Source organism: Misgurnus anguillicaudatus, chromosome 6, assembly GCF_027580225.2.
Source record: "Misgurnus anguillicaudatus chromosome 6, ASM2758022v2, whole genome shotgun sequence".
NCBI classification, from domain to species: Eukaryota; Metazoa; Chordata; class Actinopteri; order Cypriniformes; family Cobitidae; genus Misgurnus; species Misgurnus anguillicaudatus.
This window is the reverse complement of record NC_073342.2, coordinates 8561345-8578131: the sequence shown is the minus strand read 5'-3', so window position 1 is coordinate 8578131 and position 16787 is coordinate 8561345. Positions and strand designations below refer to the sequence as shown.

The 16787-nt window shown below is 39.6% G+C and overlaps 1 long non-coding RNA gene across 1 annotated transcript in view; it reads right to left on the bottom strand.

Annotated features, from left to right (window-relative positions):
* The window catches only part of LOC141364278 (uncharacterized), a 31305-nt gene that overhangs the window by 5740 nt on the left and 8778 nt on the right, over window positions 1-16787 (bottom strand). The window contains exon 2 of the long non-coding RNA XR_012369960.1: window positions 14905-15495. This is a non-coding gene — a long non-coding RNA (uncharacterized lncRNA). The remainder of the gene's footprint in view (window positions 1-14904; window positions 15496-16787) is intronic.

The following is a 16787-nucleotide window of genomic DNA, read 5'->3' as shown; positions in this document are numbered from 1 at the left end:
CTCCGCCCAACAGGAAGTCAGCCATTTTGGATGGTTTCAAAAGTGCATGCTGTGAACTTTTAAATACTCATCTTAGGGAATTCATGGGATTGACATCAAATGTGGTGAAAACAAGCGTGCCGCACAAGCCCTGAAAAGTAAAGCCAAAACGTCTCGATCGCCTCCCAGTGACTGGTCCCAGTATAGGTCATAAACCCGCCTCCCTATGTTATTCAATGGGACTTGAGACCAACTAAAAAATTGTATTACACTTCAATGATCTTTTTTCCGAAGCTGGTTTATGTCATTTACTGTAGTTTTTATCATGCTGATGTACATTTAAATGTTTGTTTTTAAAATAAGTTTGTTTTTAGTTAGTTATTTAATGACATAAAAACGGTTGTGTCACGTCATGATTGACAGCTGTGATATCGTGTGATATGCGCATTCTGTGAGGGCGGGGCCTTGCTTTCGCAGCTTTACTTCCTGCTCTCTACTGCGCAGAACTGGTCCCAAAATCGCTACTGCGCAGACTAAAGACCCAAGATGTCAGCCCCATATCGGGACACTGACGGCTTCACTTCGAAGAGAGCGAACAGGTGTCGTCCATCTTTTTATACAGTCTATGGGTGAACATGATGCTTAGACATTGGACTTGCTAAATAGCGAAGGAATTTTTGATATCTCGAACAGTGCTGTCATGGCAAGGTGACAACTTTATGCCGAAATCAGAGAAACAGGAAGTGTCTAATATCTGAAGTAAAAATTGTCTTATTGTGATGACACGCGGGGTGTATGTTCGGCCAAATATTCTGATTGCGTGGATGTGCCTTTTGTGACTCCCAGGTATAGCGCCACCAACAGGCACCAGGAAGTGTGTCAGTCATGAAGGTGGATATTTTGACAGTCGCATGCGGTTAACTTTTAAATACTCCTCCTAGGAGATTCATGCGATTGAGACCAGACTTGGCCAACATGATGCCGAGACATTGGAGATGCTAAATTGTGAACAGATTTTTGATATCTCGAACGCTGTTCGTAATGGGAGTGTGTCAAAGCATCATAAGAAAGAATAACAATTTTGACTTCACTAGCAGAACAATTTCTCACTCCAATTCTCTCTCCACCCTCCTCTCTCTCTATTTTAATGTAGGAGATTGAGAATTCACATTTTATAGCTGTCCATCAATGTATTTCTGAGGTGAAATCATTGCGAATTTCAGAAAAATGCATATGGACGAAACATAAGCTGCCTAAGTAAATATTCTCACCTTCTGATGTCTTAAAAAAATAAATCGTACATCCATCTATAAAAAAGAGATGTGTGCAATGAGCAAGTTTTTTTAAGTTTTAATTCACTGTAATTAAAGGTAGGGTAACAGATTTGACCCTAAAACATTTTTAGTTATGCTGGTTAAAAGTCTCCTCACATCCTGATAGCAATCACTGTGTTAAGTTGTTTAAATGTATTTGTAGAAATTTATGTCATCTGTGAAAGGCTTAGGACCAAAAAATGTTCAACCAATCATAGATTTCGGTCCGAACGGACGTTTCCTTTTTTGTCCCTCATACGTAAGCGTAATTAGAATGCCCGCACAGCAAGTCCACGCAGACACCAAGCGTTATCAGCGCTTTCACGTGCGCTCATCTCCTGTCTGTAAACAGCGAGAATGGCAAACTTTTCTGCTGAATTGACAACCTACACAGGAGCCACAAAAAGAAACACATGTTTTATAATAAAAACAGCAAAACTGCCTGGATCAGCAAAGAGCAAAAACCCAAATGAACATCGGTAACTTTACTGCTTTACCACGAGATGCAAACAGCTGCAGGAGGCAAAGAGTCTGAAAGGGTCATTGCACTGTTTTTTGGTAAGGTAGGTACAATATATGTTTGTATTGAGATGTATTCAGATTCTAATTTGATGAAACATTGTGTTGCCTTATGAAGTTTACAGATTAGCGTAACGATATAGTTACTAAGTCTACGCAACCTAAAGTGTGCCTAAACTAATTCTGATGTAAACACGTTGTTTATGTTGGTTATTTTGGAAATGTTATTCACTTTGTACAGCAAATTTTTCTCACCGGTGAATGAGACATGAGATGTGACCATGTGATCTGTGCGTGTTCATGTGTTTTGAAAGAGGCGTGACTTTGGATGGCAATTTGACTTGAGGATGGGGTCGTTATTTCATTGCTAGGCGGGTTTACTGTGGGGAGATTCAGAATATTAATTTGCCTTCAACTCGCATCTCTCATTAGTTTTCACTGGAGTGGGTGAACGGAGAGTTTAAAGCTGAATGCAATCACCTAGTGTACTGGATGATTTCATTTTACAGATCTGAAAAGATTTGGGGCTTTTGACTAAACATTCAGGGCTTGAGCCCCAGAAGCCACCCCTCGCTCCGCCCATGCTTCAAACTATAGCTGTCACATTAATAATCTGATTTCTATTAAATAGTATTAAGTCTGACTGCACGTTTATACATATATTCATAGATATAGAATAATTAAATGAGAGACAAATATAATATTAATAAAACTGTTTTGAAAAAACATAAGTTAAATACTAACTTAAAGGCGGAGTCCACGATGTTTGAAAAACGCGTTGGAAAAGGAGACGGGCCGACTACAAAAAAACACTTTTATGGCCAATCAAATCAAATGCCTGGTTGCGTATGTGTGGGGCGGGTCTATCAACAGAAGGTCCAGATTCTATTGGGGTAGGGGCGTGTTTGTTAAGGTGATTTCAAATATCAACATTGGCTTTCAAACATCATGGACTCCGCCTTTAATTTTAAGCATTTCTGTGAGTTACCACAAAAGCTAATAAATGAATGGCAAAAACACAACAGTAGCAACACTGCTTATTCAATGTACAATAAACAGATAATAATAATTATGTTACTAAATTCTAAACAAAAATGTAATTCAAAATAGTCTTGTATCGTGATGTGTATCGTGTAAGGGTGTCACGATTTCGATTTTAAATCGAAATCGATCGAAATTAAGTCACAGCTTCGAACTTCGAATTAAAAAATGGGATCGTCGATGCTGCCACGCCCCCATTTCACGTCTGGTCGGCTTGCCAAGTGAGGAAAAAAAACTCTCAGAGATGCCTTTAAAAACATCTGTCCAGCAGAAAGCGATCATATTTTAAACACGAGGGATGTAAGTTATTGCTACAACTCCTTGAAATGCATATCATAAACAGGATTACGTGATCTGACTTTGGACGAGCGCACGTGCGCGATAGTGAGGGAGGCGCAAAGATGCAGCGGGTTATATTTTAAACAAAAGGATAGTTTGCCTCAGCTTGCATGAAACGCATAAAACTGAACAAATACATAAGGATTACTACTTTAGTTTATGTTCAGACTTCGGACAGATGCGAGAGCGCATGCACTGAGACAGAGAGAAGCGCAGCTGCTTATGATGCTGGATTTATTTCAGAGTCCAAGACACGGATTAAATCCATGTGCATTAAGTCCATGTTAGAGATGCGCGGATGGACTATTATTTCATCCGCAACCGCATAACAAAACTCATCATCCGTCCACCATCCATTCGCACCAACGTTTCTGACCAGTTTTCAAAACCGCACCCGCCCGCCATCCGCTGACTGGGCGATGCAAGACGCTGCTGATGACAGCCGCGAGACTAGAAAGCTCTAGAATATCAGCAGTGAACTCCGTCTCCGATTTACGCACAGGGACAAAAATAAATAAATAAATAGCCTAAATTAAACGCACAAATTACATGGCCTGCACTGGTGTCATCCTGATTTACCACTTTGTAAAACTTATTCCAGGCAACCCTTTTCTGACATTCTATTTCCTTTGTTTTTAATTCTCATTTTTTGAGTTTGTGACGTACCCTTCGCCGGCGTTGATAAGAGCTGTGTCAAAATGCATCCTCATTTCTCCGCGCTGTTAATGATAGAACGAATGGATCCTTAACAGTCGAGGCTATCCCAAACAACTAAAACCTTTATTAAATAATAGTGTGTATTTATTAGAAAACTTTTTCTTGTCACTGTTTTAGTATTATAAGTTACGTTTTGTGTTAATATTATTCTGTTTATGTTGCGTATATTTCTAGGTTGATTATTTGATATGCTGTTGAATAGATTAATCTACATCAATGTGTCATATGTTCTAAAATAAATTAATATTTTTCTGATTACGTTACATATTTATATTAATATGTCAGAAATGTCTCCGCTGTTTTCTGCTGACAGGCGCGGTGGGCGCTACTGGGGGCGTGTGCAGCAGGTGACGCAAATTGTGGGTCCTCAGAAGGCTAGACCGTCTCATTTTAGTTCTCTTCTTGAACTTCTGTGGCTGCCACTATGAAAGGCAGAGAGGTCGCATGCTTAGAAGGACACAGCTAATAACAAGCAGTCGACCGAATTTAATTAAAATATTATTTTTCGTCACGTCATCCGCCCGATCCATGTAACTGCCAACCGCGCATAGTCCATGTGTGTGCAAGAAGCAATCCTCTCTCTACAAGCTCTCGCGTTAAGTGAAGACCACAAACCCCCATGCGAGTTGTGCAATGTGCATGTTAATGTTAAAGTATAATAATAATAATAATAAATAATGGCTTATCATTTTTGTCTAAATTATATGCCATATAAAAAATATGTAAAAATCGAGAATCGGATCGAATCGTGACCTTAGAATCAAAAATGTAATCGAATCGAGGATTTGGAGAATCGTGACACCCCTAGTATCGTGGCCTTGTATCAGAATATGTATCATATCGGGAAATGGTTGGCGATACACAGCTCTACTTATTTGTGTTTTATTTTATGAAATCCTGCTATGTATATGAAGAAACCATTTTATAAAAGCAATAAGCCTTGCGCAGCAGTGGTGTTATGGTGCATTCCCACCAGCCCCGGTAGAGGCGGCAAAAACGCGCTATTCGCACGTAGTTGGATGCTTGAACATTTGAGTTCACATGCTTCATTCGCGTGTGAAAGCCGGGCATGAAATTCTAGTCATTCGAGACATTCATGCGGAAATTCGTGTCATGGGAGGGGCTTCTGCGACTCCACTGCGACTCTGGCACTTCGTTCACTTCCTGTAATCACTTCACTCTTTAGCAAATCCGCCGAAGTTCAGATTTTTCAACTCGTGCGTTTCCCATGGCAACGATCAATTTACGCGGAACGTGCCATCCATGCCGCGCTTACCGCGCCGCAGAATTCCTTATCACGTCTCTGCCTTGACTTAACATGTAAATCACTTGAGCTTGCCCAGTCTACCGCGTCTGGTGTAAACACTGCATTACAGTGCATTTCATAACAGCTAAGGCGGTTGGAAAGGGAATGACTTACACATTTAGTAGTGTAATAGAAAAAACAATAAACCCATTGGTAATGATATCCACACCACTTGTTCTGACTTATAGACTCATTTAGGCTACTGAAAGTGGCATGAAAAAATAATAGCAGTGTCAGGTTTAATTAGATTATTTTTGTGTTTATTCTGTGATAAAACAGCTCCCTTTTGCCCTTTATTAAGGAAAAGGGGAGCAAATGTTTCACCCATTGTAAAAAACTGCTTTCTGCTGAATTTCTTAGTAAAATGGACCGTTTTGTTGATTTGAGAGGGAGAAGAAATGTAAAGAAATACAGCAAAGTTTAGGATGCTCAGCTTAAATGATCAGGGGCCCGTTTCAGTAAGGAGGTTCAACCAACTCTGAGTTAAAACTTGAACTCTGAGTTGACTTACTCTGAGATAGGAAACTCTGAGTTTTCAGTTACAGAACAGCTGATCTGAGTTAGTTCAACGGACTCTGAGGCTTTTCAAGCAGAGCCACAATGAAAAGCCATCATCAATGGAGCTCCAATATTACAGTTCACCATGGTAACAGCACATGACAAAGAGGTCTAAATTCTTTTTACTACTAAAACTGAAAGTGTACAGCAACTATGAGCATATATTTTAAAGAAACGAGTTGTTATTGGAAATTGCTACTCTAGTAAATGCGTACATTTAATTTTTCATCACTTTATTAATCAATTTATTATTTATTTCATTTTATTATTCAAGCTCTCAACGGAAGAATGTACGTGTGAGCATATCAGTGAACACCCCTGACCACTCAGTGAGTTTCACGTCTTTGTAAACGAAAGTGTAATGCATTTTAGGAAGGATTGTTCCAGTGCACCTATGCAGCCATTGTAGAGGTAGTGGGTGATACAACAGAAACCGAAAATTCTCGGGCCAGCATCATATGTCCAAATTTCAGTCAAAACCGTTCTATTTTATCATAAACAATCTGAAAACAGGGCTTTAAGTGTACAATACCGAACTTGTCTTTAACAATAGGGAGGAGACCACAAGAAACTTTGAGTTTACAGGATAAAACCTGCTCCCGACCAGGTTCACAGAGTAAGTTACTCCGGAAACAGACTCCGAGTGTAAGTTACCTCTCCTTCTGAAACAGGCTTGACTTAACCGGCTGTCTCAGGTTTAACCTACCTCTCATTTTGAAATGAAAAACTCAGAGTTTGCCTCATTTCAGGGTTAACATACACAGAGTTTGCACTTAACCACCATTCTGAAATGGGCCCTTGCTTAAAATAGCAACAAATATCCAAAACATGTGGAAGAAAACAAGCAACAGGATCGCAAAGATCCAGCCTTTCATCACCTCTAGAAAGATTAAAGATGATCTAAGATTATTTGTACATACTGTCACAAGACGTCAGAATGAAGCATTGTTTAAAAAGGCATGTGCAGAATTACATCAACACATCAACTGGCCCAAAGAAACATGGCACCTGCTTTTCTGTGTCAAGTTTGCCTCTTCTACCTGTGTCTGCATGAGTCTACTCCGGCTCCTCCGGTTACTCTGGTTTCCTTGCAAAGTTCAACACGTCAGATTGGCTGAATTGGAGATGTACCTGTTCTTGCCACATTTTAACACAATAGCCTTATTGTTGCATTATTATTATTATTATTATTATTAAATCAACTCCGATTTACAAGTCATTTCAACTTACTAATTTATCTTGACTATAGATGAGTTGCTACATCTTATACACTGCGTTCCAAATTATATGCACATGCCATTTTTGTTTATTTTTTCCCATTTATTTTACCCTCAACACGTATGTGACAGTGTGGATGTTATTCTATTTAATTGAAATTAAAATGTTAAAAGATACTTTAATACTCTGAAAAATATGCTGTTGCAAATTGTTAGGGCCCGAGCACCGAGAAACAGGCCACGGAAAGGTGCGAAGCCCTATTGTTTTTGGCTCGGATTTATTGTTTTTTTTTCACATTTGGGGGCAATTTGGTGGCTTCAACATACACGAAAACTCTTGAAATTTGTCAGAGACACCAAATGTGGTGATCATGATGTTGAGACATTGGACTTGTTAAATTGTCAAGGGATTCTTGATATCTCGAACGGTTCTGCCATGGCGAGGCGACAACTTTATGGCGAAATCAGTGAAACAGGAAGTGTCTAATATCCAAGGAAAAAAAATTCTTATTGTGATGACACGCAGGGTGTTTGTTCGTCTGAAGATTCCGATCGCATCGATGTGCCTATTGTGAGTCTTGGGTATAGCGCCACCACCAGCCGCTAGAAATCTGTCAGTCAAAAAGTTGCATTTTGTTGACAGTTCCATGCAATGTTCTTTTAAATACTCCTCCATGTGATTGACACCAAAAGTGGCCAACATAATGCTGAGACATTGTAGATGATAAATTGCGAAGGGATTTTTGATATCTTAAAACGCTGTTCCCATGGCAACGTGTCAAACTTTACTTTCATTTTAAAGGCATATTTAAGCCTTACAGTTGCATGCAGTGAACTTTTAAATACTCCTCCTAGAGGATTCATGTGATTGACACCAAACGTGGTCAACATGATGTCGAGACATTGGAGATGATAAATTTCGACATCTCGAACGCTGTTGCCATAGCAAAGCATCAAAGTTGACTATAATTTCAGGCATATTTAAGGCTCTTGGTGTGCTTAGATTAACTTCAAATTTGGCACACACATCAGAGCTGTCGACTGTTAAGTGTGGACAAACAGGTCAGACATAGGTGTGTCTCTTAAGTTGCTCAAAAACTCTTGCAATTTGGCACTGACATCAGAGTCGTCCGTCATTGGGACCGGGCAAAAGCTGAAATATTGGCGTGGCAGAAGGGCCTCTGTAGCGCCCCCTGTAATGCAAAAACAAACAGTAGATTGGGCAAACATGTACACACATGTACGAAAGTTGGTATGTATATAGATCTCATCAGCCCGAACAACTTTTGCCCTCAAACTTACTAGCTCCGCCCAACAGGAAGTCGGCCATTTTGGATTGTTTACAAAATGCATGCGGTGAACTTTTAAATACTCCTCCTAGGGGATTCATGCGATTGACATCAAACGTGGTGATCATGATGTCGAGACATTGGACTTGTCTAATTGTGAAGGGGTTTTTGATATCTCAAACGGTTTTGCCATGGCGAGGCGACAAATTAATGCGAAATCAGAGAAACAGGAAGTGTCTAATTTCTAAGGCAAAAAAAAAATTCTTATTGTGATGACACGCAGGGTGTTTGTTCGTCTAAAAATTCTGATAGCATCGATGTGCCTATTGTGACTCTCAGGTATAGTGCCACCACCAGGCGCCAGGAAGTGTGTCAGACACAAAGGTGTTTTTTTGACAGTTCGATGTTCTTTTAAATACTCCTCGTAGAGGATTCATGTGATTGACACCAAACGTGGTCAACAAGATGCCGAGACATTCGAAATTATAAATTGCGAAGGGATTTTTGACATCTCGAACGCTGTTGCCATGGCAACGCATCAAAGTTTACTATAATTTCAGGCATATTTAAGGCTCTTGTCTTGCTTAGATTAACTTCAAATTTGGCACACACATCACAGTTGTCGACTGTTAAATTTGGACAAACAGGTCAGGCATAGGTATGTCTCTTAAGTCGCTCACTAGCACCCTCGTTTGTCTAAGATGTGGGGTTGTTTTACCTACAGTACCCAAATGGTTCCGTAACAACATTAAATAGTCCACCGTTATTTACCCACTTAATACACTTGCCCACCGTGCATCGTTTTCTCAGAGGCACCATATAGTGATAAAAAAAACGTGCGAGGGCCCGACATCACTGCTTGCAGCTATATTTTATAGGTTGTAGTTCTCCTACAATATGGGTATGAAAAAAAGATCTTTCTAAAGACAAAACGTGTGCATTATCTCAAAAAAGCAAATTATTTCCTATAAAAATTTATATTTGGTGGATCAAAACAGAAATTATTGAACTGTTATAAAATGTATGAGTGATTTACAGAAATATTTGACTATATAAAGGCTTTTTAAAATATTTTTATGAAAATATTAGGAAAATGCAACAACAAAAAGGCACCATTAAGAAGCAAACATGTATTTAAACCTGCTGGTGACTCTTGAATCCCAATAACCCCTTTAATATGATCCTTCAGTGCATGAAGCTGCATTTCTACCCCTCCCCCAAAGCAAAACTTGCAAAAATTAAACATTTACTGTGAGCTCAGAATACAAGAAGAGTATTTTCACACAGCTTTTTTCATTGACATGCCATAAAACACTGAATAATGAATGCCATTTTCATTTTTCCCAAACAGCGGGCCGCCACAAACAAATCAATGAATGGGAAATACTGATCGCCTTTAACAGTCATTGCACTTCTCAAGGGTACCTGTAAATAAACAGTACAGACTAGCTCGCCGTTTTATTAATAATCATTCTTACGTTGTCCTATTCTTCTCTGTGGGTGCATCGTCAATAACTCCTGAGTGTTTTCGTTTGTGATGCTCGCACCAGCAGGGCGCGCACAGCACACAGACGGGTGTGGAGGTGAATTACAGGAAGCCATTTGAGATGGGAGATGGTAAATTACAGTGAGCCGTTTGAGACAGGAGAAAAATAAATATGCCGAAAAATTGCCGTTGACAAATTTTCATGATCGATTAAGTGTACTACGTCGACTATTCGCTGCAGGACTACAGATTATATGACCCATTTAATAATTAACTATGGGTAAGAAAATAATTAATTGCTATATGAATTAATAGTATGACTATATTAGCAAATATTTACTAAATAAACTTAATAAAACTTATTACAATTATGTGTAGTGAGTAAAGTAGTGATGTCCCGATCTGGTTTTTTTTGCCCTCCAGTCCGAGTCATTTAATTTTAAGTATCTACCGATACCGAGTCCCGATCCGATACTTCTATAATACATAAAAAAGAATAAAGAAGAGCGAAAAACAGATCCAGGATGTTCCTTATTTTTTATTTAATTAACATTATTTTAACATTCAACAACTCTGTGAACAAACAGAGCACTTCTGTAGCATATCTGCAACAAAGTGATGTCATGCCGCATGCCTCTGTGCCAGCGCATAACTATAAATGTGTTAAAAAATAATGAGAATATATATATATAGTATGTACAGGGGTTAAATTGGGATTTGTTTTGTGGGGGGGGGCTCTGTTGGGACGGGGATTCGAGGGGTAACATGTTTAATCCTGATGACAGCAAAGCCACCCCTACTGAAAAATCCAGCTAAGACCAGCATAAGCTGGTGTGCTGGTTTTAGCTGGTCCCCAGCTTGGTTTTAGCTGGTTTTGCTGGTGTAGGAAGCTGGCTTTGCTGGTGTAGCAAGCTGGTCTAGCTGTGTTTTGGTCACATTTTAAGCTGGTCTAGCTGGACTTAGCTGGTCATGCTGGAATACCAGCTGGCCCACCAGCATGACAAGCTTTGTCAGGCTGGGAGGACTAGCGTAAACCACCTTAAACCAGCTAAAACCAGCTACCAGCTTATGCTGGTTTTAGCTGGATTTTTCAGTAGGGACTGGTGTGTTTCAATAACATTTTGGACATCTGAAAGGATTTTATAAGTTTCAGCTTTAAAGCTGTGCCACAGTTTGACCCAAGCTTTAAAACCTGAACTTTAAATTATGCAAATCTATGAGTCTGACACCCTGTATGCATTTGTTACACATGTCACATTGTTATGCACAATTAATCAAACTTTGAAGGAAGTTATAGGAATCAACCTCCTTGACTAATTCTAGGCTACCCAATAAGACTCAATTAACAAGAAAAACAACATACTGATTCAGCAATGTGCAGTTGCGGAGCTAGAACATTTTACTTGGGGGGGGCAAGGGGTGGACAGAGGTCTTAATAATAATAATAAATTTTATTCTTAGAAAAGCGCCTACCCAAGAAAACTGTACAAATTAATAGAACATAGAAACACAAGAAAATACACAATTAATAACAGCATACATTCCTAATTCACATACAGTACAGAAGGTTAGGGGACTGACAAAAAAGCGAAGCCAAAGAGATGTGTTTTTAATTTGGTTTTACAAGTGGATACACTTGTGCTTTGGTGCAACTCAAGTGGCAAGGCATTCCACAGTTTTGGGCCTGCCACACTAAATGGAGTGAAGCCAAGATGTGGGGACTGTTAAGAGGCATGTATCACTAGAGCGAAGGGTGCGAGAAGTCAAATATGGGGTGAGAAGATCTGATAGGTAGGATGGGGCTAGATTATGTAAGGATTTATAAACCAATAAAAGTTGTTTTTGTAGTGGATGCGATAGTGGACAGGAAGCCAATGTAACAGTTGAAGAATAGTAGTGATATGATCCCAGGGCCTTGCACTAGTGAGTACCCTTGCAGCAGAGTTTTGGACATACTGCAGCCTATTTAAGGTTTTTCCTGGATTCCATAGAGTAGAGCATTGCAGTAGTGAAGCCTTGATGTAATGAATGCACAAATAAGTGTTTCTGCTGCAGATGAGTTGTGGATGGGCGGATTTTGGAGATGCTTTTGAGATAAAAGAAAGATATTTTGGTGAAATTTTTAATGTGTGTCTCAAATGTAAGAGTAGGATCAAAGATGACTCCTACATTTCTAATTTCAGCAGAAGTTGTAGTACAATAGCCAGGAATAGACAGCTGCAGATGTTCAAGGTTTTTTTAAATGCTAAGAGTGGAAAAACAATAGCCTCTGTTGTCTTGTCCTGATTAAGTTTGAGAAAATTTTGAGTCATCCAGTTGTTGATGGCATTTAAGTAGCAAACCAGATTGGATAATGGTAATATGTTAGTGGGCTTGGTGTGAATATAAATCTGCGTATCATCTGCATAGCAATGGAAATTGGGACCATAATGTTAAATTATGTGGCCAAGGGGAAGGATGTAGATTATGAATAGCAGGGGACCTAGGACAGAGCCCCGAGGGACACCATGTGAGAGGGGTGAATTTAGAGATCTGAAATCCCCAATCGAAACACCAGTGATACCAAGTACCGTCTCCAATCGAAAAAGTAGGATGTCGTGGCAAACAGTGTCAAAGGCAGCTGTAAGGTCTAGGAGAATGAAAATACTGATATGTCCTAAGTCAGCAGCCAATAGCAGGGCGTTGACTACCTTAACTAAGGCAGTGTCAGTACTATGAATGTCCCTGAATCCCGACTGAAACTTTTCCCAGAAGCAATGACAATTGAAGTGTTCTTGGAGCAGTGTTGCAACTATACGTTCAATGAGTTTTGCCAGAAACGGAAGGTTAGAGATGGGCCGATAGTTACTATAATCCTCTGTGGCTGCACCAAGCTTTTTGAAAATAGGAGTGATACCCGCTATTTTGAGAGACTGAGGAATAGAGCCCACGGAAAGAGAGGAGATTATTATTCGTACCAAGAGGGGGCAAATGACAGGAAGGCAGACCTTAATCAGTGCGGTGGGTATTGGGTCAAGGGGGCAGGTGGTAGGCCTAGACTTATTGACAAGGTCAATGACATCCTGTTCATTAACAGGTGTAAAGGCAGAGAATGGTCTGTTTAGTGTTGCACAGGGGAACATCATTTTGAGGGGTATGAGTTGTTTGGAGCTGTTTGTAGATCAAGCTGATTTTACTCTTGAAGAATTCCAGGAATTCACAACAAAGTTCAGTCATCTAGGTGAGTGGAAAGGGTTTATTTCAGGGGTGGGCAACTCCTAGTCCTGAGGGCAAGTGTCCCTGCAGAGTTTAGCTCCAACCCTAATCAAACACAGCTGAAAATCTAATTAAAGTGTTCAGGACTGTTTGGAAATGACATTCAGGTGTGTTTGATTAAGGTTGAAGCTAAACTCTGCAGGACTGTGGCCCTCGATGCCCACCCCTGGTTTATTTGGTTGGGTTAACTTATTAATAGTGGAAAACAGTTCTCTCGGATTGTTAGAACCTCTGTTAATGATGGTAGTGTAGTACATGGTTTTAGCATGGTTTTGAGACTTTTGTATGTAGTGACATGATCACTGTATGCCAGGGCATGAACCGTAAGGCCAGTCTATTGACTAAGTCGCTCCAGTTGACGTCTGGTCGCCTTCATTTTGCGAAGTTCCGTGTGAATCATGGGGCAGAGTGAGTGAAGGAGACTAGGCGTGTCTTCAGAGGTGCCAGAAGATTGAGAGAGTCAGCAAGATGTATATTGTACATCAGGACTAAGTCATCAGTACAAACGTCCATGACTCTATGTTGAGTTTCGAGTGTCCAATAGAGCAGCTGAATCAATGTTCTTTGTGTTCCTATATGTGATGGAGCGAGAGGCACGTTGACAATGGAGAGGCTCAGGAACAGCAAGATTGAACATAATGGCTCTATGATCAGACACAAAAAGATCTTTTGGACACACATTAGTTGGCATGGTGCCAGTAGTGTAGACAAGATCTAATACATGGCTTTTTGAATGGGTAGGGAAATTAACATACTGAGTGAGGTCAAAACAATCCAACAAATTTAAAAAAGGTTCAGCAAAATTACAGTTTCCAGAATCTACATGAATATTGAAATCACCAAGCACCAGGATGGATGATTACATAGGACTAACAGTTGAAAGTAACTCAGAAAAGTCATTAATAAAAACAGAATACGTTTTTGGAGGTTGATAAACAAGTAATAGCAGATGTGTACCCCACCAGTAAATTTTAAATCTAGACATTCAAACGATGAATAATCCTGCACAGGCACTGTGCAGATACAACCCTATAGCTTGATCTGAAAATCACAGCAAGTTCACCTCCCCAGCCAGTTAAACATGGCTTAGCAATAAACTCATAAGCTGGAGGGGTAGCTTCATTCAATGTAATACAATCATTTGGTATCTGCCAAGTTTCAGTTAAGCAGAATAGATCAATACTAGCATTACTAATGACATCACTAATAAAAGTTGCTTTTCTGTTAAGGGACGTACATTACGCAAACCAAACTGCGAATTTGTTAACACAGGATAGTCTGGGGAGGCTTTTATCAGCTTTATGGAGTGTAAGTTATCAGCGTCGGGAGATTGCCACGCAGCAGGCCATATCTCTCTACGAGACAAACTCCATATTGAGTCAATGTTGTAGGAGTGGTGAAAGCGAGCAAACTTCCGACCAGAGCCTCTATGTAAAATTTGTGACGACGCAGAAGACCATGATGTTTTTGTGCACAGAGATCATCAGGAATCTTGCAAACTGTGTTACTGAGGCAATGGAGATAGGATGACGAGTATCTTAATGCCATGCTAGAGTCAAAAAAGAGCCCATTCAAGTAATTAGGCTTTCCGTAGCAAAAACATTGTGGCCCATAGACAAGAGACCAGAATAGCATCACGATTTTTACATGCATTAGAAAGTGATATGAATAGAACACCATCTAGCTTAGTCCAGACGAGTGTGCCAAACACAACAGTAAAGTTAGCACTCAACCCTAGTCTCAGTAAACTCAACACGTTAGCCAACATGGCAATCACTTTGCACTCCAAGGGACAAGCAACAAAAGTAGCAAAACCCTCGAGTAGCAACAACAGCTCAAATAAGCAAAACTCAAGCAAACTCAAAACAAGCAAGCTGAGACTTACCAATGAACAGTGGTAGTGGATCACTCCTGAGAGGGCTCACATAAAGCAAAACTGAGAAAAGGGGGGAGAGACACAGCAGCTGCCCGTTGGTTTGGCAAATACTTAGCAGTCTTAAATGGGCAAAACACTGCAGTTACCCGTAGGTTTGGCAAACACGGCCAAGCAATCCGAGAGGAGTGAAAGAAAAATATTCCACGTTTAGGTACCAGCCAAAATGCGTGACAGTGCCAAGTAACAGTAATAATCCTGTAGAAAATATCCAGTATGAAATAAACCTTCCTCCAGAAAAATGGGACTTAGTCCAGCGCCTGCCGTTTGGTGTACTTGAGGTAGCACACAAAACACAGATCCAATATTCCAATGTGACAGTGACAGTGCAAAGTAACAATAATAATCCAGTAGAAAGTATCCAGTATGAAATAAACTCCCTCCAGGAAAACGGGGCTTAGTCCAGCGCCTGCTGTTTGGTGTACTTGAGGTAGCACACAAAACACAGATCCAATAAGCACTATCCAGCACAGAATAAGCCTAGAGGAAAACAGGGCTCAGTCCAGTGCCTGCCTTTTGAAGTACTCGAAATAACACATAACCCTTCTTAAAAAAACAATAAAACAATTACAGAAAATTCTAATGGTTTTCATTAAAATACCAATAGGAACCATTAGCTTTTACCATTAAAACCACTACACTGTAGTGTGTTTTGGGCTATATTCCTTTAGAACCAATACATAGAACCAATAGAACCAATACATACCATTAGAAACCAACAAAGACCAATACACTGTAGTGTGTTTAAATAACCGGGGAGTAGCGGCATCCAAGCGCGCCAGCGTTCACTTTGACCGGGAAGAACATGGCAACACATGGCAGTATAAGAACACTTGTACAATATTATACAGTATGTATGTGTAAAATTGCAACATACAAAACAATACGGATTAAAGACTTTAGACAAACACATAATAGACAAGTATTCCTATTTCTAGTTCTCAAGACTTCTCTGTGTTATTCCTCTGTATACTTCTCTTGGGCATTGCATTTTACAGACAGAATCCTGCAACTTCCCTGCCAGGAACCAGGAACATCAACAAATCACCTTGAGGTACACTTGGGAATACAATAGTTGTTTGCTGAAGTATTATGACAATAAAGTTACTAATTTAAACTAAACATAAATCTTTACAGAATGATGATGATATTCCAACTCCTGTCTACAAAAGTGCTTAAGTCTACATGTAAGTAATGGAAGTAATGCACACTTTGCTTCGCAAGCAACCTAAAACATTTAATATTTTGTTGGTTAACTAGCAAGTAGACATGTTTACAAGTAGGAATAGAGTTAAATTGTCTTTCACTCGCACATTCAAAACATTAACTTTATTGACAAACGTTAATGTCCATCTCTGTATTTGTTACATAATATATATGCTAATAAAATGTTGGCTAAATTAAAGGCAGAGTAGGCAGGTTAAAGTCTAAAAAAATCCAAAACACTTTTTCCAAATTTGTTTAAACTGTCTTTTTATATCAATACATAAGTAAAATGAAAGTACTCTGAAAAAGAGAGGGTAAAAATCGAGGGTCTGTAGACCTTTCACGACTTATTATTTCCATTCACTCCACCCCTCCCTTCTGGGCTTCTTCAAAAGCCACGCCCCCAAAACAGATTAACGCATGAAGCAGCATTTACCTCAGACGAGCGGAGAGGAAGGAGTGCGGTGCATGTAGTAACATCATGTCACACCTAACTTTATCACTATGAATATAAACAAATAGGATGGCTTTTAGTACTCATTATTAAGCTAGCATATCGATACTGGTAAAGTTTAAAATATATTTAGTTTGATTCGGTAACAAACAAGCTAGTCATATTAGACAAACTT